The sequence below is a fragment of the Oncorhynchus keta genome, chromosome 1 (genome assembly GCF_023373465.1).
Source record: "Oncorhynchus keta strain PuntledgeMale-10-30-2019 chromosome 1, Oket_V2, whole genome shotgun sequence".
NCBI classification, from domain to species: domain Eukaryota; kingdom Metazoa; phylum Chordata; class Actinopteri; order Salmoniformes; family Salmonidae; genus Oncorhynchus; species Oncorhynchus keta.
In genome coordinates, this window is record NC_068421.1 from 42,440,581 (window position 1) to 42,467,165 (window position 26,585).

The following is a 26,585-nucleotide window of genomic DNA, read 5'->3' on the forward strand; positions in this document are numbered from 1 at the left end:
ATAGCACGAGGGCTCAAACGTATAACTGTCGTGTCACAGTTCACACTATAATGTGCTCCTTCCTGCAAGTTTCCGTCCAGCTGACTTCCTGCAGTTAGTATCTCACACCCAAACGTCTCTTATCTGTATGCCTAGACTTATGATTAAGTCACACAAGACAAGTCTGCATCAGCAAAAAAACAAAAACACTAACATGTAATAAAGGACAATTCTCGAATTAAAAACAGCATAGTATGTCTAAATAAATGTTTCATCATACTGTAATATAATAATGTTTGCCTGTTCTTTTGATGGAAGCCCTAGCCAGTGTTTTGACCGTGCCAAACAGCAGTGGTAGACAGGGTCTGGAAAATAACTGGTAGACGGAGAGTTGGCAGACACCTGGTGATGAGGAGAGGGAGGTGGGGACAGAGTCACCTCCAGACAGCTGGCATAATCGAATCAAAACATTGCATGCTAGCCACCTAACATTAGCCAGCTAGCCAAAAAAAAATAAACACAAATGTAATTCGTAAAAATGTTCTTGATTGAATCTATTCAGACTATGATAATAAGCAAAATCAATATTGCTAGTTCATTAATAAAACAACATTTGTATGGAAAAATGCAATAAAAACAAAAAGGAAAGGAGTTCTCTTCCTCATGTCATAGCCATAAAATAGGACATACATCGTGCCACAGAAACAGACAAACACAGACACATATGAAGCACTAATTCAAAGAATGTATATAAAGGCTATCAGTATGCTCTATCATCAACACCCATGGTCCTTGAGAATGTGTCTTGCACAGAAATCTTTAAAATAATATATCACACCATGATTGCTTTCTTTCAGCAGTGTTTTTGGAATTACATTGACTGAGCTGATTGCTTTCAGTAATTAAAATGGTTATTACTCCGTGACAATGTGACTGAATTAAGTGACATTATTCCTTTTGTCCGCACCACAAGTGACCAAATTGAAAATGAAGTTTTTCCTCCTCTGACATTCTTTTAAGAAAATAAGAACATTCCTAGTTGACTCTAGATTCATCTCACATAACTTACTGTCGCTAACCGATCAATCCCATGTATTTATAAAGCCCTTCTTACATCAGCTGATGTCACAAAGTGCTGTACAGAAACCCAGCCTAAAACCCCAAAACAGCAAGCAATGCAGTTGTAGAACCACGGTGGCTAAGAAAAACTCCCTAGAAAGGCCAAAACCTAGGAGGAAACCTAGAGGAACCAGGCTATGAGGGGTGGCCAGTCCTCTTCTGGCTGTGCCGGGTGGAGATTATAACAGAACATGGCCAAGATGTTCAAACGTTCGTAGATGAACAGCAGGGTCAAATAATAATAATCACAGTGGTTGTAGAGGGTGCAAAAGGTCTGCACCTCAGGAGTAAATGTCATTTGGCTTTTCATAGCCGATCATTCAGAGTATCTCTACCGCTCTTGCTGTCACTAGAGAGTTAAAAACAGCAGGTCTGGGAGAGGTAGCACGTCTGGTGAACAGGTCAGGGTTCCATAGCCGCGGGCAGAACAGCTGAAACTTGGAGCAGCAGCACAACCAGGTCGACTGGGGACAGCAAGGAGTCATCAGGCCAGGTAGTCCTGAGGCATGGTCCTAGGGCTCAGGTCCTCGGAGAGAGAGAGAAAGAAGAAAATAAAGAGTGAGAGAATTAGAGAGCATACTTAAATTCAAACAGGACACCGGATAAGACAGGAGAAATACTCCAGATATAACAGATTGACCCCAGCCTCCTGACACAAACTATTGCAGCATAAATACTGGAGACCGACCAACATATAGAATAGTGTTTGCATTTCAATTTGACTAATGCATAAAATGGAAGATGGTAGATTGCATAATGTACCATAGGGTTATGCTGAGACCTCTACATGACGTGACGTAATTAATGGGCAAATAAGTAGAAACGTTTCACGCTGTGTAGTATGTGCATACATTACATGTTTCAGCAAGAGTATGTTGACAGTCTGTTCCATTACAATAAGTAATTATTCACGTCCCTTGGAATATGACCTATCCTTGATTTCGTCTTTTATGTCATTATTGTATTTACTCATTGTTTAGTTGCTAAAAGACACATATTCCTGTCGCCCCAAGACAAAATAGTTTTTTTAGCAAGCACTCTCTCTTCTCTCGACTTCAATATGGATTTTCGGCATGTACTTGTCGTGACTTGGGAGGAAGAATTTTTCTGAATCTGACTAAGACAATACTTCCTGACTGCTGCGACATTTACTCCCAACTCTTAGAACTTATGAAACTCTGGCCTTCATCTCTTTCATAGCCTATGCATCAAAGGAGATAACTGTCTCTGTCATGATGTGCTGAGCTTCTTCCTATAAGGGCATTTGCGTGAAAACATCTTGCTTTGTATTCAAGCTACGAAGTGAATGTCCATCACTGACAGGAGACTAGATACAGTATATCAAATGTCTGTGGATTATCATTACTTTTACTGTACAGCCGGATGGTATAGCTGTAACACACTCCGACCTTTACATGTATCCTGGAAGCGACAGAGGTTTGAACATTGCCGAAGACAGAACACTCATGTGAACTCGATCGACAAACGCTCATCCACAGAGTACAGTCAGAGTTGATGTCAGCCCAGAGCAGCTGATGGGGGAGGACAGACGGCATAGTCCTCAGGGGTTAGAGGTTAAATAGAGAGCTCTGGAAGGAGAAAACCCTCCAGTGGCCCTCATTTCCCTCTCAAGCACATTGGCCAATCCTGACAGCAGACACAAGCAAGCTTGACAGCCTCTAAACAGGGCCCTGCCATCCACATGCCTGTTAATCCCTCTACACTTCATCTGGTGGGGGGGAAGTTTCCCCGGGGACAGGCACGCTACAGCAAATTTTCACCAATGTTCTCTAAGCGTTTTACAAGCATATCCTCAAATGACCAACCAGAGCCAGGGGCGGTTAATGTGTTTCGGTTGCTTTTTTTCTCCTCCCTCCACTGCCACACACAATCTTGAGTGGAGCCTAGATTTTACATAGCTATTTGCAATGTACCTGCTACACCAGTTGCCAGAAGTACTGTGATGAACTTTTCACCGAATGCTTGCCATTTGTAGGTGGCAGATTAGTGTCGCAGATCTTAAATCTGATCGATGGATTGCTATATTTGTCAACCCTATGTGTGTGTGTGGTAATCACTGAATGTTGCATGCAAACCAAATCCTACATGCTGTATCTGTCAAATACAGACAATGATGTAACATGCTTGATTATGTGCATAGTGTTGAGGTAGTCAAAGAGATTTCCATATGAACACATAAATGGTAACACTGTTAAATTGAAGTGTTTTTTTTTTAACACCAAAATGATGGCAACTGAGCTGCCATCAACTTGAAGGAGATGAAACCTTAACTTTGCTGGAGTACTGAAACATTACATGGAGTGTTGTAACAGGGACTGGGAGCACTAGCAGAAAAGGTTGAAAACACTATTTTGGTGTTTCAAAGTCCTCTTTAGTGCAGAATTAGATACCATCTCTTTTGGTGTCGTTTCCTCTCTAGAGCTTCTAAATGCTAATGATGTGCAGTTCGCGAATGATTCATCCATTTTTGAACAACTCTTTTACTGACTTGAGTGTCATGATTAGATTTTTGGAGTAACTCGTTCATTTTAGTCGTTTAGCCTACAAGTGCTGGCCGCAATGAATCCTACAGCAGGATTAATACATGCTCCTCCGGCTCAGCGGCTCCAGAGACCTGCTCCGACCACCAAACTGTCTGTCGTATGCACGCAGGAAATCAGATCATGTGCATAGAGAAGAAAAAGACATGTTTAGAACAGATAATTGATCGCATCGTGCAAGAATGACTACATTTGATTCATTATTGAATGGTATGATGGACACAGCTTCGTAGAACCAAAACATACACAGCCTTTGCTCAACAAACTCAAAGTCGAGAATTAATCGTTTGTGCGGCTGTAGTTCGAAAAGGACTGTGTTTATCACCTGGCCTGGCTACCCTGACGCCTGACTCCTTGCTCTGGCCAAACGCTACGCCACGCCCTCAGACATTAGTTTCTTCTCTGCAATGACGTATGTGGCGAATAACAGAATTAAGTGTGAGTCGTCAGGCTACTTATCACCCTCACGGTAGTCAAGCAATGCATTCCACCATGAGTCGTTCACAATCTAGTCCGGTTGAGGCCACAATTAGACCTTGTTTCAAATGTATCAAGAAATAATATTTGTATGCCTCGCAATCAACAAATGTTACTTGTTTGAAGCACGTTTGCAAGTCTCAGTCACAAATGACAGCTCCAATTAGCCCCCTATGGTGATCCAGATGTAAACGAAGAGGCGTGTAGAATCATTACTCTTTTAAGTTTTCAGTTCATCACTCGCCGGTATTGGGTTCTGCGTGCTCTGGGCATTACTGACTCAAATGAGTCGAAAGATTAATTATTTTGACAGAACAAGTCGAAAAGATCGGAGTCAGTAAAAAGAGCCAAACTTCCCATCACTACTGAACACCATTATGATGTTTTCAATTCTGTTTAGTGCACAATTAGATCCCTTTTTCTAAAGTGTCTTACTGTTTGATACTGTTTTCTATATTTTGTCATTTTCCATTATATACAGTTTTGGCAGGTATTGTCTTGTACAGTGTTAAAACTGCCAGCACTAACTGGAGGTTGAACTGCAGGAATTGAGGATTCGGCACTGTCCCACCCTGGCCATAGAGAGGCTTTTATTCTCTATTTTGGTTAGGCCAGGGTGTTACTAGGGTTGGGTATTCTATGTTCTTGTATTTCTTTGTTTTTGACCGGGTATGGTTCTCAATCAGGGACAGCTGTCTATCGTGGGTAGTTGTTTTTTGTATTCTGTACCAGACAGAACTGTTTCGGTTTCGTTCATTCTCTTTTGTTGTTTTTTCATTCTGTGTTCAATTCATAAATAAAGATGAACACGTACCACGTGGGACCCTGGGCACAGCCAGGAGAGTATCACCATCCAAAAGAGGAGCTGGAGGCAGCTAGAGCGGAGCAGCGACACTACGAGGAATTGGCTCGAGGTAACGTGCACGAGAGGCAGCCCCAGAATTTTTGGGCGGGGGCACACGGGGAGATTGGCGAAGTCACGTTGGAGACCTGAAGTGCACGGTGTCTCCAGCCGCCGGAGCCACCAGAGCCGCCCTCCTGTCCGGAGCCGCCAGAGCCACCCGTCAGTCCAGAGCCGCCAGAGCCGCCCGTCAGTCCGGTGCCGCCAGAGTAGCCCTTCACTCCGGAGCGCTCTACGCGCTTTTGAGGCGTCCTCTACGAGGGTCTTTAGTCCGTAGAGGCGCCCTCTACGAGGGTCTTCAGTCCGTGGCCCGCTGCGAGGCTGCCGTAAGGAAGGCCCACCCGTCAGAGTCAGGTTTTGCTGCCGGAGTCCGCACCTTTAGGGGGTAGGGGGGTGGGGGTACTGTCACGCCCTGGCCATCGAGAGGCTTTTATTCTCTATTTTGGTTAGGCCAGTGTGTGACTAGGGTGGGCATTCTATGTTCCATTTTTCTGTTTTTGGCCGAGTATGGTTCTCAATCAGGGACAGCTGTCTATCCTTGTCTCTGTTTGAGAACCATACTTAGGTAGCTCTTGCCCACATGGGTTTTGTGGGTAGTTGTATTCTGTACCAGACAGAACTGTTTCATTCATTCTCTTTTGTTGTTTTTTCATTCGGTGTTCAATTCATAAATAAAGATGAACACGTACCACGCTGCACCTTGGTCCTGACCTTCCACCAATGGCCGTTACAGGCACGTCCTCTTCCATTGACATTCATGAATGTGGGAATGGGTGCTGTCCTCATTGAACGTCAATTTGCCTGATGATTTTTCCATTACACCTCATGGCACAATAAGCTTAACACTAATATATACGTATACTTTTCCTTCTTCAAACATGCATACAACATTGTGTAAAATAATCATGTAGAAGAGCTTTCTTCAGTGGCCAGAGAACAGAGGAAGAGGGGGGAGACTCACAGCAAGCTTACAGCAGGAGTAGTCCTTCTCCTTATTAGTCTACTGTACATCAAAGATCCTCCTGGCCAGTTTAACCAAATAGTGCTCAGACGGTCTGCCGGAGACATGGACACAGCAGGGTCTCAATGAATACTGAGGATGACTACGGCTCGGTCAAAGAATGTCTCCCTTGGAGAACAATAAACTGCATGCAAAAGTGCCTCAAACACTCTTATTTCCTCAAGCAAACGGACTGAAAATGACATGGTTAAAGTGTTGAGATGTACAGTATCAGTGAGAAGTTTGGACACACCTACTCATTCCAGGGTTTTTCTTTATTTTTTATATTTTCTACATTGTAGAATAGTGAAGACATAAAAGCTATGAATTAACACGTATGGAATCATTTAGTAACCAAAAATGTGTTCAACAAATCAAAATATATGTTACATTTGAGATTCTTCAAAGTAGCCACCCTTTGCCTTGATGACAGCTTTTCACACTTGGCATTCTCTCAAACAGCTTAATGGAATGCATTTCAATTTTAAAGTCGTGATGGACTATCGTTTCTCTTAGCTTAATTGAGCTGTTCTTGCCATAATATGGACTTGGTCTTTTACCAAACAGGGTTATCTTCTGTATACCACCCCTACCTTGTCACAACACAACTGATTGGCTCAAAGGAAAGAAATTCCACAAATGAACTTTTAAGACATGAAGGTCAGTCAATAGGGAGAACTTTGAAAGTTTCTTCAAGTATATTCGCAAAAACCATCGAGCACTATGATGAAACTGGCTCTCATGAGGACCGCCACAGGAAAGGAAGACCCAGAGTTACCTCTGCTGCAGAGAATAAGTTCATTAGAGTTAACTGCACATCAGATTGCAGCCCAATGTTTCACAGAGTTCAAGTAACAGACACATCTCAACATCAACTGTTCAGAGGAGACTGCGTGAATCAGGCCTTCAGGCCTTGCTGCAAAGAAACAAAACTAAAGGACACCAATTAAAAGAAGATACTTGTGGGCCAAGAAACACGAGCAATGGACATTAGACGAGTGGAAATCTGTCCTTTGTCCCTTAGTCTTGGCCAACCGCCATGTCTTTGTGAGACGCAGAGAACGTGAATGGATGTTCTCCACACGTGTGGTTCCCACCTTGAAGCATGGAGGGGAGGTGTGGTGTGATGGTGTGGTGTGGGGGTGCTTTGCTGGTGATACTGTCTGTGATTTATTTAGAATTCAAGGCACACTGAACCAGCATGGCTACCACAGCATTATGCAGCAATACGACATCTCATCTGGTTTGTGATTAGTGGGACTATCATTTGTTTTTTAACAGGAAAATGACCCAACACACCTCCAGGCTGTGTAAGTGCTATTTGACTAAGAAAGAGAGTGATGGAGTGCTGCATCAGATAATATAATAATAATAATATATGCCATTTAGCAGACGCTTTTATCCAAAGCGACTTACAGTCATGTGTGCATACATTCTACGTATGGGTGGTCCAAAGGGGATTGAACCCACTGCCCTGGCGTTACAAGCGCCATGCTCTACCAACTGAGCTACAGAAGGACCAGATGGCATGGCCTCCACAATCACCCAACCTCACCCCAATTGAGATGGTTTAGGATGAGTTGGTCCGCAGAGTGAAAGAATAGCAGCCAACAACTGCTCAGCATACACTGTATATGGGAACTCCTTCAAGTTTCACTTCACTACATATTCCTCGCCAGACCCACTGGCTCCAGGTCATTTACAAGTCCATGCTAGGTAAAGCTCCGCCTTATCTCAGTTCACTGGTCACGATGGCAACACCCATCCGTAGCACGCGCTCCAGCAGGTGTATCTCACTGATCATCCCTAAAGCCAACACCTCATTTGAAGCCGCCTTTCGTTCCAGTACTCTGCTGCCTGTGACTGGAACGAATTGCAAAAATCTTTGAAGTTGGAGACTTTTATCTCCTCACCAACTTCAAACATCAGCTATCCGAGCAGCTAACCGATCGCTGCAGTTGTACATAGTCTATAGGTAAATAGCTCACCCTTTTTCACCTACCTCATTCCCATACTGTTTTTATACTGTTTTTATTTATTTACTTTTCTGCTCTTTTGCACACCAATATCTCTACCTGTACATGCCCATCTGATCATTTATCACTCCAGTGTTAATCTGCAAAATTGTATTATTCGCCTACCTCCTCATGCCTTTTGCACACATTGTATATAGACTGCCCATTTTTTTCTACTGTGTTATTGACTTGCTAATTGTTTACTCCATGTGTAACTCTGTGTTGTCTGTTCACACTGCTATGCTTTATCTTGGCCAGGTCGCAGTTGCAAATGAGAACTTGTTCTCAACTAGCCTACCTGGTTAAATAAAGGTGAAATAAAAAATAAAAAGTTTGAAAAGCATTTAAATTGAAGCTGGTTTAGAGAATGCCAAGAATGTGCAAAACTGTCATCAAGGCAAAGGGTGGCTACTTTGAAGAATCTCAAATACAAAATATATTTTGATTTGTTTAACACTTTATTGGTTACTACTTGATTCCTTATGTGTTATATTATCGTTTTGATGCCTTCACTATTATTCTACAAATGTAGAAAATGTTTAAAATAGACAAAACCCTTGAATGAGTAGGTGTGCACAAATGTTTGACTAGTACTGTATGTGTAATAAGATTTGGATTTAGGATGTGTGTCATATTTTTTCCCCAACAATTAGCACATGTCCAAGGAAGAGTATGTTGTTTGGTATCTGTGCGACCACACAGTCTTCACACGAACATCATGAGATTATACGAATTGCCCTTCTTTTGTGTGGACAATTTATTAATTCATAGGCATCTCAGGTCGCGGAACTTTTCTCTCGCCTGAGCCATTCACAGCTCTCCTGACGTGAGGCCTCACCTCTTCATGGTTCTAGAACTATAAGCTGAACGTGTGAACACTGCTCCTTGTGTTCCGAGGTCTATCAGCCATATGGTTGCTGTCATTTATGAACTGCAAAACCATTCAAGGACTACCCCCTTTGGGGACCTTGAGATACTGGACTTCTTATGTACAGGATAAACTGTACATAAGAGTATCCAATACGATTTTCAACTATCTTTTCCCTATTTTTAATGTGAGCATGCATCTGACTTTTATTATAACTATCTATATTACTCCTATAATCTCTGCCGTATTTCCTTCTGAAATATCCAGTACAGCTTGTTTGTTCTGTTTTGGGTGCTTAAATCTCTGTTTTTGACTGATTCTTTTGCCTGTCATATCAGTGTGTCATTTTTTCCATCATAATCTCCATTATTCATTAATCCTGTACATTCATTTCTTTACTCTGGTTATTTCTAAATAAATCTTCTTTCTTTTTGTAAAATATCTCCTGTCTCCAAGAATGCATTACCATATCGCTTTCAGAATGATAACTTATCCATTGTAATTTGAACTATTTATAGTTTCTCGCTGATTTACAGCAAGTGGCGTTAATAATTTCATAGTAGTAAGTGTACACACTCCCTTACAGTCATAAAGACTGAACATTTTACATTTCCCACAATCCTCTAAAAACAGTCACATGATTAAAACCAAAGACTTCCAATGAGGTATGTCTCTTTGGTTATCCTCATGAACAATGCTATATTTTGGTAAAATGAAATTAACAAATCATTGAAACATTTCCAATCCCCCATATATATTTTTGTAAAGAAAATGTATACAGTACCAGTCAAAAGTTTGGACACACCTACTCATTCTATGTTTTTACTATTTACTACATTGTACATAGTGAAGACATCAAAACTATGAAATAACACATATGGAATCATGTAGTAACAAAAAAAGTATTAAACAAAGAATCTTTGATTTTTGATTTTTGATTCTTAAAAGTAGCCAGCTTCATGAGCAATACTTTTCCAACAGTCTTGAAGGAGTTCCCACATATGCTGAGCAGGTCATCTAATGCAGCACTCCATCACTCTCTTTCTTCGTCAAATAGCACTTACACACCCTGTCCTGTTGAAAAACAAATGATAGTCCCACTAAGTGCAAGCCGTATCGCTGCATAATGCTGTGTGTAGACATGCTGGTTAAGTGTGCCTTGAATTCTAAATAAATCACAGACAGTGTCACCAGCAATGCACCCCCACACCATCACACCTCCTCCTCCATGCTTTATGGTGGGAACCACACATGCAGACATCATCCATTCACCTATTCTGCGTCTCACAAAGACACAGCAGTTGGAACCAAAAATCTGAAATTTGGACTCAGACTAAAGGACAGATTTCCACTGGTCTAATGTCCATTGCTCGTGTTTCTTGGCCCAAGCAAGTCTCTTCTTCTTATTGGTGTGCTTTAGTAGTGTGTCCAAACTTTTGACTGGTACTGTATAGTTTGGGGGTATTTGAAACACTTGATTTAGACAGTTATGAAATGACACAGATTGAGAGGAAAATCAGATTGAATGGTTGGAGCGGAAAATGTATCCCCGGTCTTCCGTGGGGAGAGGGGTGACGTGTCTAAGCCAGGTACGTTTACCGCTAAGATCATGTTGTTTTTTTGTATCAATTTCAATTCACCCCAGAATTATTTCTTGCAGTGTGGTTGAGTGTGTAAAATGTCAATGAAATGTATCATCTTTCTGCCCCTCCTGTTTCTAATCTGTCTAAATAAAGCATTGTAAAAACAATTAGACAAAAAAATATTGATCAATCAATATTCATTCTATAGCTCAATCAATATTAAGGCTACAAACCATTTCTATACCATTCATTGTATGAGAAACACCATTTTTGTGTTCTGAACACCAATATTCAGGTTAGACAACTACTTTGCCAGCAGCATACGACCCTGCATCCCACTGCTGGCTTGCTCCTGAAGCTAAGCAGCGTTGGTCCCTTGATGGGAGACCAGATGCTGTTGGAAGTGGTGCATGAGGGCCAGTAGGAGGCACCCTTTCCACTGGTTAAAAAAAAAAAAAAATGTCCCCAATCGTTCCCCCAGTGCAGTGTTTGGGGACATTGCCCTGTGTAGGTTGCTGTTTTTTGGATGGAACGTTAAATGGGTGTCCTGACTCTCTGTGGTTGCTAAAGATCTCATGGCACTTATTGTAAGAGTAGGGGTGTTAACCCCGGTGTCCTGGCTAAATTCCCAATCTGTCCCTCATACCATCATGGTCACCTAATCATCCCCATCCCCCCTTTCCCCTGTAACTATTCCCCAGGTCGTTGCTGTAAATGAGAATGTGTTCTCAGTCAACTTAACTGAATAAATAAATATACATTTTTTTTTTGAGTGTTTCAGAGTACCTTATTTCTGATTTAAAAATCCATTCAGTGTATCAGAACATTCAAACACCCTCCTAATACCCGATCTCAGGTTAGGTGCACTATTTTACATGGTTTCATTACAAGACCATGATGTTTTGAGACTTTCTTGTTTTTACAGTGTCAATAGGAACGCCGACCTACTGGTTGGGGTTTTGGGCTGTGTTATCCCATCCAGAGAAGGGAAGCAGAACTGTAAACTGAGTGTCAGAGGGAGAATCTATAGTTCACTGACCTTTGACCCCACCTGCTAAGGACGCAGAGCGTGTACACACCAATAACGTACTGATATTGTGGACCCCTTCCGCTGCACGCATTGATTCAAATTAAGGTAATTATATGTTATATCACAAATTTTCCACTTCAGTTTTAATGATTCTGAAATCCTTTTGAGCAGTTTTGAGCTAATGATGGTGGTAATTAACTCATTACCTTCAAAGGCTGGGGGGGGAAACAAACACATAAAACTCAGCACACTCAAAGTGCTGCAGGAAATGTAAAAGTCTCCACGACACTTGCTCAAAATGGTGGCGATTTAGTGTCACTTGTGCTGATTCATTCAACACCGCCAGTATAAACATTGAATAGTAGGTAGTGGAATGGCACTAAAAATGGAATGACTTTCCTTCACCATTTCAAATGAATGTACCATCTTCATAAATGCTGCTTTATCTACAGTACATCAAAAGGTAATCTCTACTTGAGATCATTTCTTCATTTCAATAGGAACCAGGTTGGACCCTATTTGTGTGTATTCATTGAAACAGACACAGTCTTCTATCGTTTAATCTGTAATCATTTTGGTGATATAACCTCAGCCCTCAGTCTCCCTCTCGCTCCATCTTCCCTCGCTCCCCTTTCTGCTATCCAATGCCCTCCTCCCCTTCACGCATGCAGGATGTTTGCTCCCTGCACCGCAGTCTCCTCTGTTTTGCTTTGCTTGATTGCACTTTTGATTTCTCTTCCACTTGTGGAGTCACACCAGGGTGTAGCTTTGTGTAGTCGGGGGAGAGTGGGAAATATAGATTTTCAGACCCCATCCTCTCCTTGGGAAGCCAGGGCTTTATTAGCAGTGCTATACGCATAATTAGCAATCCTTATTATTTGATCCCTCTAGCATAATGTTTACCTACTGCTTTACTCATTTCATATGTATATACTGTATTCTACTGTATTTTAGTCAATGGCATTTCTATATTTCTTTATTTCATGATTTTACATATTAGACTATGTGTATTCTTGTGAATTGTTAGATATCACTGCACTGTTGGAGCTAGGAACACAAGCACTTCGCTACACCCAAAATAACATCTGCTAAATATGTGTACAGTTGAAGTTTACATACACTTAGGTTGGAGTCATTAACATTCGCTTTTCAACCACTCCACAAACTTCTGTTAACAAACTATAGTTTTGGCAAGTCGGTTAGGACATCGACTTTGTGCATGACACAAGTCATTTTTCCGACAGATTATTTCACTTATAATTCCCTTGATCATAATTCCAGTGTGTCAGAAGTTTACAACTAAGTTGACTGTGCCTTTAAACAACTTGGGAAATTCCAGAAAATGATGTCATGGCTTTAGAAGCTTCTGATAGGCTAATTTACATCATTTGAGTCAATTGGAGGTGTACCTGTGAATGTATTTCAAGGCCTACCTTAAAATGCAGTGCCTCTTTGCTTGATATCATGGGAAAATTAAAAGAAATTAGCCAAGACCTTGGTTTGAAATGTGCAAATCAATCCCAGAACAACAGCAAAGGACCTTGTGAAGATGCTGGAGGAAACAGGTTCAAAAGTATCTATAACCACAGTAAAACAAGTCCTATATCGACATAACCTGAAAGGCCGCTCAGCAAGGAAGAAGCCACTGCTCCAAAACTGCACAAAAAAAGCCAGAGTACGGTTTGCAACTGCACATGGGGACCAAGATCGTATTTTTCTGAGAAATGTTCTCTGGTCTGATGAAACAAAAATGGAACTGTTTGGCCATAATTACCATCGTTATGTTTGGAGGAAAAAGGGGGAGGCTTGCAAGCCGAAGAACACCATCCCAACCGTGAAGCACCGAGGTGGCAATTTCATGTTGTTGGAGTGCTTTGCTGCAGGAGGGACTGGTGCACTACACAAAATAGATGGCATCATGAGGCAGGAAGCAACATCTCAAGACATCAGTCAGGAAGTTAAAGCTTGGTCACAAATGGGTCTTCCAAATGAACAACGACCCCAAGCATACTTTCAAAGTTGTGGCAAAACGACTTCAGGACAACAAAGTCAAGGTATTGGAGTGGCCATCACAAAGCCTGACCTCAACCATATAGAAAATGTGTGGGCAGAACTGAAAAACCGTGTGCGAACAAGGAGGCCTACAAACCTGACTCAGTTACACCAGCTCTGTCAGGAGGAATTGGCCAAAATTCATCCAACTTATTGTGGGAAGCTTGTAGAAGCCTACCCAAAACATTTGACCCAAGTTAAACAATTTAAAGGCAATGCTACCGAATACTAATTGAGTGTATGCAAACTTCTGACCCACTGGGAATGTGAGGAAAGAAATAAAAGCTGAAATAAATCACTCTTTACTATTATTCTAACATTTCACATTCTTAAAATAAAGTGGTCATCCTAACTGACCTAAAACAGGACATTTTTTGCTAGGATTAAGTGTCAGGAATTGTGAAAAACTGAGTTTCAATCAATTTGGCTAAGGTGTATGTACACTTCAGACTTCAACTGTATGTGACCAATTCAATGTGATTTGATGTTCAAATGCAATCTTTGGTGTGTTTACTTTGTTCAAGGAGTCCTTATCTAGAGCATGTCCTGCAGGTTGCTAGAGAATGTGACAGGTGGTGGTTGTACAAAGCTCCGGTCCTTGGCTAGTCTGTGGCCTAGTGCAGCACTGAATGATATTTCCTCAGTTGCATAACACCCATATTCCTTCTCCGGGACACCAGAGGTCATGTTACAAATCTCTTTTATAGCGTCCAATCTCTTCCAATCCAGTCTGCTCTCCTTCATAACCAATAGTCTGGAAGGACCTGATTGCTAGCAGAGATACTGCCACAAACCATCCCTCATTGCGTCCCTTCATTCTAGCAGTCAAGTCATATCAGTTAAGGTGATCTAGGAACTAGGAATCAGGACATAGCTAAATAAGTTGAGAATGTGGACATAGCCAGGGGTTTTGTGATTATTACATGTGACTCGTCATTGTACTGATGAGACCAAAGCCTCCTGTTCCTATTTATTACTTACTCTGGGGAGGGAGGGCATCAGGGCCAGATCTCACCCATCTGTAATAAAGACAGACTGAAAGGTATTGTCTGACTGGGATGCAGACTGAGGCGTGCTGCAGAGCCTGGATGGTAGTTAGATGAGGATGACTCTGGTGTAATTAAAGATAAGATCTCTGTGATGTCTCCCAACTAACCAACTCCACTTTTGATTGCTTCAGAGACAATTAGAGCTTTGAAGCCCGTACCGCCACCGAGAATGGTCTCGCATACCAAGGAATGGATTTGTTTGGAGTGTTATGAAGAATGCATTTGTTGTAATGGGAAAATAAATTATTATTGGAAACTAGCTATTTCTCTCAGCTTGTTGTTATGTTTGACCTTATTTCTTACCTTACTATACAGTGTTGAAGTAATGGAGCTTCATCACAGAACGTAACATTAAAGTTTCACACTGTAAATATTGTGTGGCCATTTGTCCAATCACAATCCACAAGACAATGTATGAATGTCACAATACAAATGCTGTAGAGTAATCCTTGACGTTTTCAGAGGACTGAACACATTAATACTAGCTAGCTAACATTTAACCTGGTTGGTTAGCTACCTGCAAATTCATGCAGGGTAGTAACGTTATGAGTTGGGATTATGGTTAATTGTTTAGTTAGCTAGCTACATGTCTGAACAAAGGTCTCCAATATGTAATTAACCCTTTCAATAGAATGTTCATGATGTCACTGTGACAACTGTCGATAGACGTCTCTGGCTATCTACTCTGATTTCAGAGCACTCGTCTGAGAGTGCAAGAGTCCAGAATAACTGACTTCCAAACAGGAAGTGAGAAAAACTCAGGTTTTTGCCTGCCATGTGAGTTATGTTATACTCACATATTTCACACAGTTTTAGAAACTTCAGAGTGTTTTCTATACAATACTAATAATAATATGCATATATTAGCAACTGGGACTGAGGAGCAGGCCGTTTACTCTGGGCACCTTTCATCCAAGCTACTCAATACTGCCCCTGCAGCCATAAGAAGTCAATAACACCGCTGTGTCAGATTTCAAAAAAGCTTTACGGAAAAAGCAAACCAAGCAATAATCTGAGTCGGCCCAATCAAGACACAAATATATCCGCCATATTATCCAGTCAACAAAAGTCATAAATAGCATTAGAAATCTTCACTTACCTTTGCTGATCTTCGTCGGAATGCACTCCCAGAAGTCCCACTTCCACAAGAAAGAAATGTTTGTTTTGTTCATTTATGTCCAAATAGTTACTTTTGTTAGCGCAGACGAAATGTCAAAAAGTTTCGTAACAGTCAGTAGAAACATGTCAAACGATGTATTGAATCAATCTTTAGGATGTTTTTAACATAACTCTTCAATAATGTTCCAACCGGAGAATTCCATTGTCTTCAGAAGTGAGATGGAACAGAGCTCCCTCTCATGTGAACGCGCATGGTCAGCTCATGGCAGACCTTACTCATTCCCTTCTCCTTCGGCCCCACTTCACAGTAGAAACATCAGACAAGGTTCTAAAGGCCATTGACATTTAGTGGAAGCCTTAGGAAGTGCAATATTACCAATATCCCACTGTATCTTCAATAGGAGCGGAGTTGAAAATCGACCAACCTCTGATTTCTTCTCAGGTTTTTCCCTGCCATATGAGTTCTGTTATACTCACAGACATCATTCAAACAGTTTTAGAAACTTCAGAGTGTTTTCTATCCAAATATACTAATAACATGCATATTCAAGCTTTTATGGCTTTGTAGCAGCCTATTTACTGTGGGCAAGCTTTTCATCAGGACATGTAAATACTGCCCCCTACCCACAAAAAGTGTACCAGCTCTGCTAGGGTGAGTAAAATGGTCAGAATGAGCTGTTCCCTCATTTGTGTCTGGAAGTAGCTTGCAAGGTAGCCAACGTTATCCAGTTAGTTTGAGTTATTGACAGCGTTTGAGGTCAGAATGTTCAGATCAACCGTACTCCCTACCCTAATTAAATATTTGATTGTTTAGTACATAGCCTCACATGTGAATCCTTAAAGAGCTGGGTGGGGCTAAAGCTAAAGAGGGTGTCAACGATGCAGAATGAGTGTAGACAAAAAAGAGCTCTCCAGAGGTGTACCAAAATATTCAAGGACCATTTTTCAAAAGTGAGGTTAAAAGTTGATCAACTTTCAAAGCACAATTACTTTCCCATTGTTTGAGTCTTGACTTTTATCCAATGTAAAAAAAAACACAATTTCAAATGTTGCTACAAAGGACCGAATCAAGGATGTTGGTCACAAATTATCGTGGGTTTTATGGAGCGGGTGCAGAGTTCAGTCTCCATGGTGACACAGAGCTTTCTAATTAATCTCGACATGTTTACAACAACACAATTAACAAGATGGTCATTTATCAAGGGGAGGTGAACTAACTCTTTACAGACAAATATGTATGCATCTTTATGCTAGTGTGGTCTATTCATTTGTGCATTAATTGACTGCACACATCAGTTGAAATGCAACAACCATGGCAACAACAATCTACTTCAATGGGGTTACTGTCAATTTATTTTGTTAATTGCCTGGCATGAAATGTGCAGACAAGCTTTAAAAAAAGTATTGCAGTGTATAATAATAATAAACCTGGTTACAATTACACACTATTCCATTTCTCCGAAGCGTGATGCATATTTGTTCGTGGGTTTTTTCTTCAGTTTTGAAATAGACATTTTTAAGAGGTCAAGTTGTAAAACAAACTTGTTTTTGTTTATACACTGCTCAAAAAAATAAAGGGAACACTAAAATAACACATCTTAGATCTGAATTGATTAAATATTCTTATTAAATACATGTTGAATGTGCTGACAAAAAATGCACGCAAAAATGATCAATGGAAATCAAATTTATCAACCCATGGAGGTCTGGATTTGGAGTCACACTCAAAATTAAAGTGGAAAACCACACTACAGGCTGATCCAACCACACACCTGTTTGACCTCCCTACAACGCCTGGGCATGCTCCTGATGAGGTGGCGGATGGTCTCCTGAGGGATCTCCTCCCAGACCTGGACTAAAGCATCCGCCAACTCCTGGACAGTCTGTGGTGCAACGTGGTGTTGGTGGATGGAGCGAGACCTGATGTCCCAGATGTGCTCAATTGGATTCAGGTCTGGGGAACGGGCGGGCCAGTCCATAGCATCAATGCCTTCCTCTTGCAGGAACTGCTGACACACTCCAGCCACATGAGGTCTAGCATTGTCTTGCATTAGGAGGAACTCAGGGCCAACCGCACCAGCATATGGTCTCACAAGGGGTCTGAGGATCTCATCTTGGTACCGAATGGCAGTCAGGCTACCTCTGGCGAGCACATGGAGGGCTGCCACCCCACACCATGAAATGCCATCCCACACCATGACTGACCCACCGCCAAACCGGTCATGCTGGAAGATGTTGCAGGCAGCAGAACGTTCTCCGCGGCATCTCAAGACTCTGTCACATCTGTCACGTGCTCAGTGATAACCTGCTTTCATCTGTGAAGAGCACATGGCGCCAGTGGCGAATTTTCCAATCTTGTTGTTCTCTGGCAAATGCCAAACATCCTGCACGGTGTTGGGCTGTAAGCAGAACCCCCACCTGTGGACGTCGGGCCCTCATACCACCCTCGTGGAGTCTGTTTCTGACCGTTTGAGCAGACACATGCACATTTGTGGCCTGCTGGAGGTCATTTTGCAGGGTTCTGGCAGTGCTCCTGCTCCTCAAATGCGGAGGTAGCGGTCCTGCTGCTGGGTTGTTGCCCTCCTACGGCCTCCTCCACGTCTCCTGATGTACTGGCTTGTCTCCTGGTATCGCCTCCATGCTCTGGACACTACGCTGACAGACACAGCAAACCTTCTTGCCACAGCTCGCATTGATGTGCCATCCTGGATGAGCTGCACTACCTGAGCCACTTGTGTGGGTTGTAGACTCCGTCTCATGCTACCACTAGAGTGAAAGCACTGCCAGCATTCAAAAGTGACCAAAACATCAGTCAGGAAGTATAGGAACTGAGAAGTGGTCTGTGGTCACCACCTGCAGAACCACTCCTTTATTGGGGGTGTCTTGCTAATTGACTATAATTTGCACCTGTTGTCTATTCCAGTTGCACAACAGCATATGACATTTATTGTCAATCAGTGTTGCTTCCTAAGTGGACAATTTGATTTCACAGAAGTGTGATTGACTTGGAGTTAAATTGTGTTGTTTAAGTGTTCACTTTATTTTTTTGAGCAGTGTATAACAATCCCTTTCTGGTGATCTGACATCCTGTTGTTTACTCTAGCCCATCTTGACCGAGCTGAAGAACCTAGGAACCTACTATGTAAGTCTGTGGTAGTGGTAGATACAAAGTACTAATGACGATAAAATCGTCTGAACCTGACTGCTAGACCGAGGTGTTACCTGATCCTCTCAGATGTTTCTCCAACAAGAGAGAGTGCCAGTGAGGATGGTACCTTGGCTGAAAGGTGAGTCCATAAAAGGCTAATCATCTCACAAGAAAGGTCACTGTCATTTTCCTTCGGCCCATAAGTCTGAACGAGTGTCAGGGGCCGGAGATGAAAGCCTGGACTGATTACTTCATTAAGACCTTTACTGGGGGTAGGAATAATGGCACACAGACAACTGTAATTAACTGGCCCCACGCATAATGAAGCAACAAATTAACCATGGAAGCCCTGCTTCCCTCTCTGGATCTACAGGAGATGTACTGTATATGGGAAAAGGACATGTTAAATTGATTTGGCAGTCCTCAACATTAAACAGTTGTTAGGTTACTAAATGAAAGACCAAAATTAAGGATTTGATTTTGTGTTTTTGCATTCACTGCCATATGAGACATATCCATTGTAATAACATTGATGAAAACAAAAATGCAGCATGTTTTACTGTATCAACTGTGTCCTCTGTGCAAGAGAGCTTGTTGTTATGGCTATTTTGTTCCCCTTTGATCCGTGTGGACACTCTCCTGCGCTCCACCACTAATGGTGTAGCCTTTCAGGAGCGCTGGGGAGATACTGTAGCTTAGTTGCAGAGCGAAGAGCAAATTATTAAGCGAATGCTACAACTCTGTAGATTCAGACTAATGGGGTGGTTGAGGAGAAAGGTGGCGAAAGCCTGAACCACACACACAGAGACACAAACACTCGTCCATTAAGACTCACCATGTGATATCAAAGCCTTTCCAACCTGCCTACACTGATTTTATTCCTCAAATTCGGGCACTGATAGTCTCTTGCAACAAAACAACAAAAGAAACCTCCTGCAACATTATCTTCTCGTTACAAAAGGTGACGACGGGGGCAATAATGATCCTTTGTGAGCCTGCCTTTGACATTATGTAATACTTTAAACAAGAATTGGGCAATTTCAGTCTGAGATGAGATGTGCCGGCAGTATAATGTTGTTTAATGTCACTGTTGCTGAGGCGTATAATGTGATCAATCCATCGACTCTTTTGATGTTCAGATGCATAACAATAAAACACAACTGTACTCAAGAAGCTTGACTTCATCCTGGAAATGAAATGGAATTAAAAAGCTATTTCCTTCCAGGCGAGACAATTCTCTAAATGAATCAATATCTCCGTTGCATATTTTTTTTTGCTCTTTTTTTTTGTTGCTGAAGCATCACCAACTCTGATTATAGGAGGAATCCTTTCAGGGAGTCGTCTTGTGTTGTCAACTCAAACAAATGGAAATAATGACTGCTAAATGAAACTTTAGTGTTGAGTCTTGATGAAATATCCTCTCCCGCCTAAGACAGTCTGTGTCATCGCTAGCTAGAGCTTTGCTGTGTTCGGGAAATTGCTCGGCACACTTTAGGCAGAAGGTTTTCAAGGAGAGGCCAGTTACTCTGACCCAACCTCTGGAGGAGTGACTGAGTGGGTGATTTTTAATTCCTCTGCTCTCCTCCCTCCTCCTCTCCGCTTTTAACACACTGTCCCAAGCACATTCTCATGCATAATTGTAACGGAGGAGTCATATCATCGCCCGGACACACATCTCAATGTTGCCCTGTTACATAATGGAGAGCTCTGAAATGGAGGTCTCTAAGCCTGAGACACATTACAAAGCCACGTGCACGGTTTTAGCGGGTTCACAGCAAGATCTTTACCGGCGGATTAAATATATATTTCTGCCCACTTTTCACACAGAGTTGCCGTCCGGCTCCGGCTCTCACCTGAACTGGCTGCCTCTCAAAACTGCACTAAAAGCAATCTGAACAGATTGTTTCACAGACGGGGCAAGATCAGAGAACCACTTATAGCATATAGGAGAGCTTCCCTTTTTGTCTGGTGGAGTTGACAGAATTGTGAACGGGACATAAGGTTAGAGTTCCTCCACCTACTCTGTTCACCCTGAGTGTAATACTTTTGAGATTTTTATAGATTTAAATGGGATGTTGTGGCTGCGCTCCACAGACATGGGGGGCTAACATGGTTCAACAAGCTGTGTTTTCTCTCATCTCTGGCTTTGTGGATTTGGGAGGTGATGGCTGGACTGGAAGAGTAGACTCTGCATATTATATGCACCTACTCTCAGACTGGCCAGATAGAGGAGACAAATGTGCTTCTCTGTTCATATGTCATCCAAGAATGGAGGGGCAAACTGTGGTATGTTTATTAATTATTCCTAGATAAGTCATCAATAAAGTAAGGTACTGGGGGCCTTTATGAGAAAGTGGATACACCGAAACTTGGAGAGACAATGGAACATCCACTGTTTTTATTTTCTTATCATGTAGTGCAAACCCGTCAGAGCCAAAAACATTGATCAAACTTTTTCTTCTGCTTTCCTTGTCCACACAGGCCTACATCGATCTTGTGTTTAAAAGGAATCTTCTGCCCCAAAAAAAACTAACAATCCCAACATCCACTGGTGCCCGTAGAAATGATTTATAGTACTAACATTAACTATATATTGCAAAAAAACAAAGTATATTTGTTCATTTTCTTTCTTCACCGTCTAAAAATAGATATTCAACCTTGAATGACTGTGGTAATTAAATGTTGGATTTGTGTCAGTGGTCTTAGGCGCTAATGTCTTTATTTCACCTTTTGGATAAAGCTTCCTCTTCTATTAGCTGACGTGTTTGGTTATGCTGCTTCAATTAAAGTACGTTGTCGGAACTCAAATTAACAAGCCTACATTACTTGACGGAGACACAGTGGGGCTTTTTATAATAGGGGCATGACTTTAAAACTAGATTTAGCATCCCGAAGCTTAATTGTGTTTCCCGAGAAGCTGTGCATTGAACATTTAAGTTGTACATTTAACACACTTGTCGGTATTGCATTTTTATAGTGTTATTCGTTGACTGTTCGTTGTTGATTTTGCCATGTCACTGTTCATGTATTCCTTGTTCTCCTCATTTTTACAATGTCTACCTCAGTAATTAGCTATACATGTTTCAGGGACTGTAACGGTTCTCTTGTGGCGAAGGAGAGTCGGACCAAAATGCAGCGTGTAGATTGCGATCCATGTTTATTAAACTGAAGTAACGCAAATCTAAATACAAACACTACAAAACAATAAACGTAGCGAAAACCGAAACAGCCTAATACTGGTGCACATACACACAGAACAAGGACGTCAAGACGCTAAGGACAATCACCCACGAAACACACAAAGAATATGGCTGCCTAAATATGGTTCCCAATCAGAGACAACGATAAACACCTGCCTCTGATTGAGAACCACTTCAGACAGCCATAGACTTAACTAGAACACCCCACTAAGCTACAATCCCAATACATACACACCACATACAAAAACCCATGTCACACCCTGGCCTGACCAAATAAATGAAGATAAACACAAAATACTTCGACCAGGGCGTGACAGGGACTCTGTCACACACTGATCAGTTTCACCTGTCCTCGTTATTGTCTCCACCCCCTCCAGGTGTCACTTATTTTCCCAAGTTGATTTATCCCTGTGTTTCCTGTCGCTCTGTGCTAGTTCGTCTTGTATATTTCCAAGTCAACCCAGCGGTTTTTCACGTTCTCCTGCTTTTTTTGCATTTTCATTTTTCTAGTCCTCCTGGTTTTGACCCTTGCCTGTTTCTGGACTTTGTACCCGCCTGCCTGACCATTCTGCCTGCCTTGACTACGAGCCTGTCTGCCACTCTGTACCTCCTGGACTCTGATCTGGTTTTGATCTTTTGCCTGTCCACGACCATTCTCTTGTCTACACCTTTGCATGAATAAACATTGTAAGACTCCAACCATCTGCCTCCTGTGTCTGCATTTGGGTCTCGCCTTGTGCCTTTTTCTAGACTCGGGTAGCCTGGGGCTCAGACGCCCATTCTATCACCACAGAGTTCAAACACACTGGTGCAGCCAGATACCCTAAGCAGAGCAGACACACGTTCTCCATTCAGCGGGTGCACAGCAGTCTGCTTAAATCTACTGGAACTAATAAGTAATTAAAGGACACTGACATTTTGGCTACAGGCAGTAAGACTGTGAAGGAGGTTACAACGGTTCAGCACCAAATATAAACCAATCACACTTTTCTTAACACAGAATATACCTGAGTAGACTTCAGTGTACTCAACTCCAGTCTACTCCCCTGGTGCTCTCATTTTTCATTTCACATGAAATCAACGTTCAAAATGTTGTTTGTCGAGTTCAAGATAAGGTGAGAAAAAAATACAAAAAGTCACTTGGGAGGCTAAGACCATGGCAGAGACTGTAAAGAATTAAGCAGGGTCTATGGCAGTGAGGAACTCTCAGGTGTGCGGCGAAACGTTTTCTAATCTCTATTTTTGGGAACACTTCCACGTATAAACGTGAAATTTTGACTTGGTAGCACCGGTGTCGCTCATATAATACATTGAATGGCACATGGTCACGTATGTCTCACTGTTCCAAGTCTGGTGCGCTCAGGCTGTTGTTATAGTTGTGTCATTTGAGGGACACGCATCACGAGCAATGTAATTTGTATCATTATACTTCTCCTGTGGGCGAAGAGTAATATTTAATCATATACACTTAGCATACAAAACATTAAGAATACCTGCTCTTTCCATGACAGACTGACCAGGTGAAAGCTATGACCCCTGATTGTTGTCCATTTTAAATCCGCTTAATCAGTATCGATGAAGGGGGGGGAGACAGGTTAAAGAAGGATTTTTAAGCCTTGAGACAATTGAGACATGGATTGTGTATGTATGTCATTCAGAGGGTGAATGGGCAAGACTAAAAATATAAGTGCCTTTGCAAGGGGTATGGTAGTAGGTGCCCGGCACACTGGTTTGTGTCAAGAACTGTAGCGCTGCTATGTTTTTCACACTCAACAGTTTACCGTGTGTATCAAAAATGGTCCACCACCCAAAGGACATCCAGCCACCTTGACACGACTGTGGGAAGCATTGGAGTCAACATGGGCCAGCATTCCCTGTGGAACGCTTTCGACACCTTGTAGAGTCCATGCCCCAATGAATGGAGGCTGTTCTGAGGGCAAAAGGGCAACTCAATATTCGGAAGGTGTTCCTAAAGTTTTGGTATACTCAGTGTATATACTGTATAATAATAGTTAGCACAGGCAAGAGAAGTCTAACTAGGCTTAGCTGTACCAAAGCCTTTGGCATTATTCCCCATTGGCTTCATTACAATACATGTCAATAATACATATAACAAGAGACTTAGGCAATAGCTGCATGCCATATCTCCCTCCATATTTCAGTCATTTGTAAGAAATATATGTAGAAGCACATCTATCACCCGCCCCCACGCTATCCTGCCACTGTCCTGGTCCTAGCCCAGTTTCTCTGTTACAGCACCTCTTCTGTCTATACTCCCATCCAAACACATCTGACCTGTTGAGGTCATCCAGAAGCCTGTTGTCTGGAGCCGGCAGATCTATTCTCTCCTCACATTCACCTGGGGGGAGACCAGTCGCCCGTTCCTCCACTGCTGCCGAGTGACAGAGCTGTAATGTTGAATTATATCCCAAAGCAAATGTATTCAACTCTTACCCTATGAAGTTTGAGCTGTCAGTCTGCTCCATGCAGACTGACAGCTCTGGCTGCTCCATGTAGACTGGCGGCTCTGGCTGCTCCATGCAGACTGACAGCTCTGGCTGCTCCATGTAGACTGGCGGCTCTGGCTGCTCCATGCAGACTGGCAGCTCTTTGCAGACTGGCAGCTCTATGCAGACTGACAGCTCTGGCTGCTCCATGTAGACTGGCAGCTCTGGCTGCTCCATGCAGACTGGCAGCTCTTTGCAGACTGGCAGCTCTATGCAGATTGACAGCTCAGGCTGCTCCATGCAGATTGACAGCTCAGGCTGCTCCATGCAGACTGACAGCTCAGGCTGCTCCATGCAGACTGACAGCTCTGGCTGCTCCATGTAGACTGGCAGCTCTGGCTGCTCCATGCAGACTGGCAGCTCTATGCAGACTGACAGCTCTGGCTGCTCCATGTAGACTGGCAGCTCTGGCTGCTCCATGCAGACTGGCAGCTCTGTGCAGACTGGCAGCTCTATGCAGACTGACAGCTCTGGCTGCTCTATGCAGACTGGCATCTCTGGCTGCTCCATGCAACCTGGCTGCGCTGAACAGGCAGGAGGCTCCGGCAGCGCAGGAGAGGAGAAAGGCTCTGGCTGCGCTAAACAGGCGGGAGACTCCAGCAGCGCTGTAGAGGAGGAAGGCTCTGGCTGTGCTAAACAGGCGGGAGACTCCAGCAGCGCTGTAGAGGAGGAAAGCGCTGGCTGCGCGGAACAGGCGGGAGGCTCCGACAGCGCTAGAGGGAAGTAAGGCTCTGGCTGTGCTGAACAGGCGAGGCGCACTGAAGGCCTGGTGCGTGGTGCTGGAACTGGTGGTACTGGATCGAGGACACGCCCAGGAAGCCTGGTGCGGGAAGCTGCTACCAGAGGACTGGTGTGTGGAGGTGGCTCTGGATAGACCGGACCGTGCAGGCGCACTGGAGCTCTTGAGCACCGAGCCTGCCCAACATTACCTGGCTCGATGCCCACCCTAGCCGGGCCAATACGAAGAGCTGGTATGAACCGCACCGGGCTATGCACCTGCACTGAAAACACTGTGCGCTCCATTGCATAACACGGTGCCTGCCCGGTCTCTCTAGCCCCCCGGTAAGCACAGGGAGTTTGCGCAGGTCTCCTACCTGGCATAGCCATACTCCCCCAATACATTTTTGGGTCTGACTCTCAGGCTTTCATCAGCGTCGCCGTGCTGCCTCCTCATACCAGCGCCTCTCCGCTTTTCCCGCCTCCAGTTCTTCCTTGGGACGGCGATATTCTTCAGGCTGAGCCCAGGGTCCTTTTCTGTCCAATATCCCCTCCCAAGTCCAGAAGTCCTTTGATCGCTGCTCCTCACGATTAACAGGGGGTGTTGGCTCAGGTCTGTCTCCTGACTCTGCCATACTCTCCCTGAGCCTCCCCCCAATACATTTTTGGGGCTGCTTTTCGAGCTTCCTTGCCAACCGTGTTCCCTCGTATCTCCGGCTGCCTCTGCTCTCCTAAGTGCCTCCACCTATTCCCATGGGAGGCGATCTCTTCCGGCCAGTATCTCCTCCCAAGTGTAACAACCTTTTCCATCCAACACGTCTTCCCATGTCCTTTCCTCTCTTCGCTGTTCCTGCTGTCGCTGCCTGTTACCACGCCGCTCGGTCCGGGTGTGGTGGGTGATTCTGTAACGGCGTTCGTCTGTTGAAGGAGAGTCGGACCAAAATGCAGCGTGGTGGTTACTCATGTTCTTTAATGTAGAATAGCGATACATGAAATAACTTATAAATATACAAAACAACAAACGGAACGTGAAAACCTATACAGCCTGTCTGGTGAATAACTAACACAGAGACAGGAACAATCACCCACAAAATACACAGTGAAACCCCGGCTACCTAAATATGGTTCCCAATCAGAGACAACGAGAATCACCTGACTCTGATTGAGAACCGCCTCAGGCAGCCAAGCCTATGCTAGACACACCCCTAATCAACCACAATCCCAATGCCTACAAAAACCCCAATACGACAACACAATAAC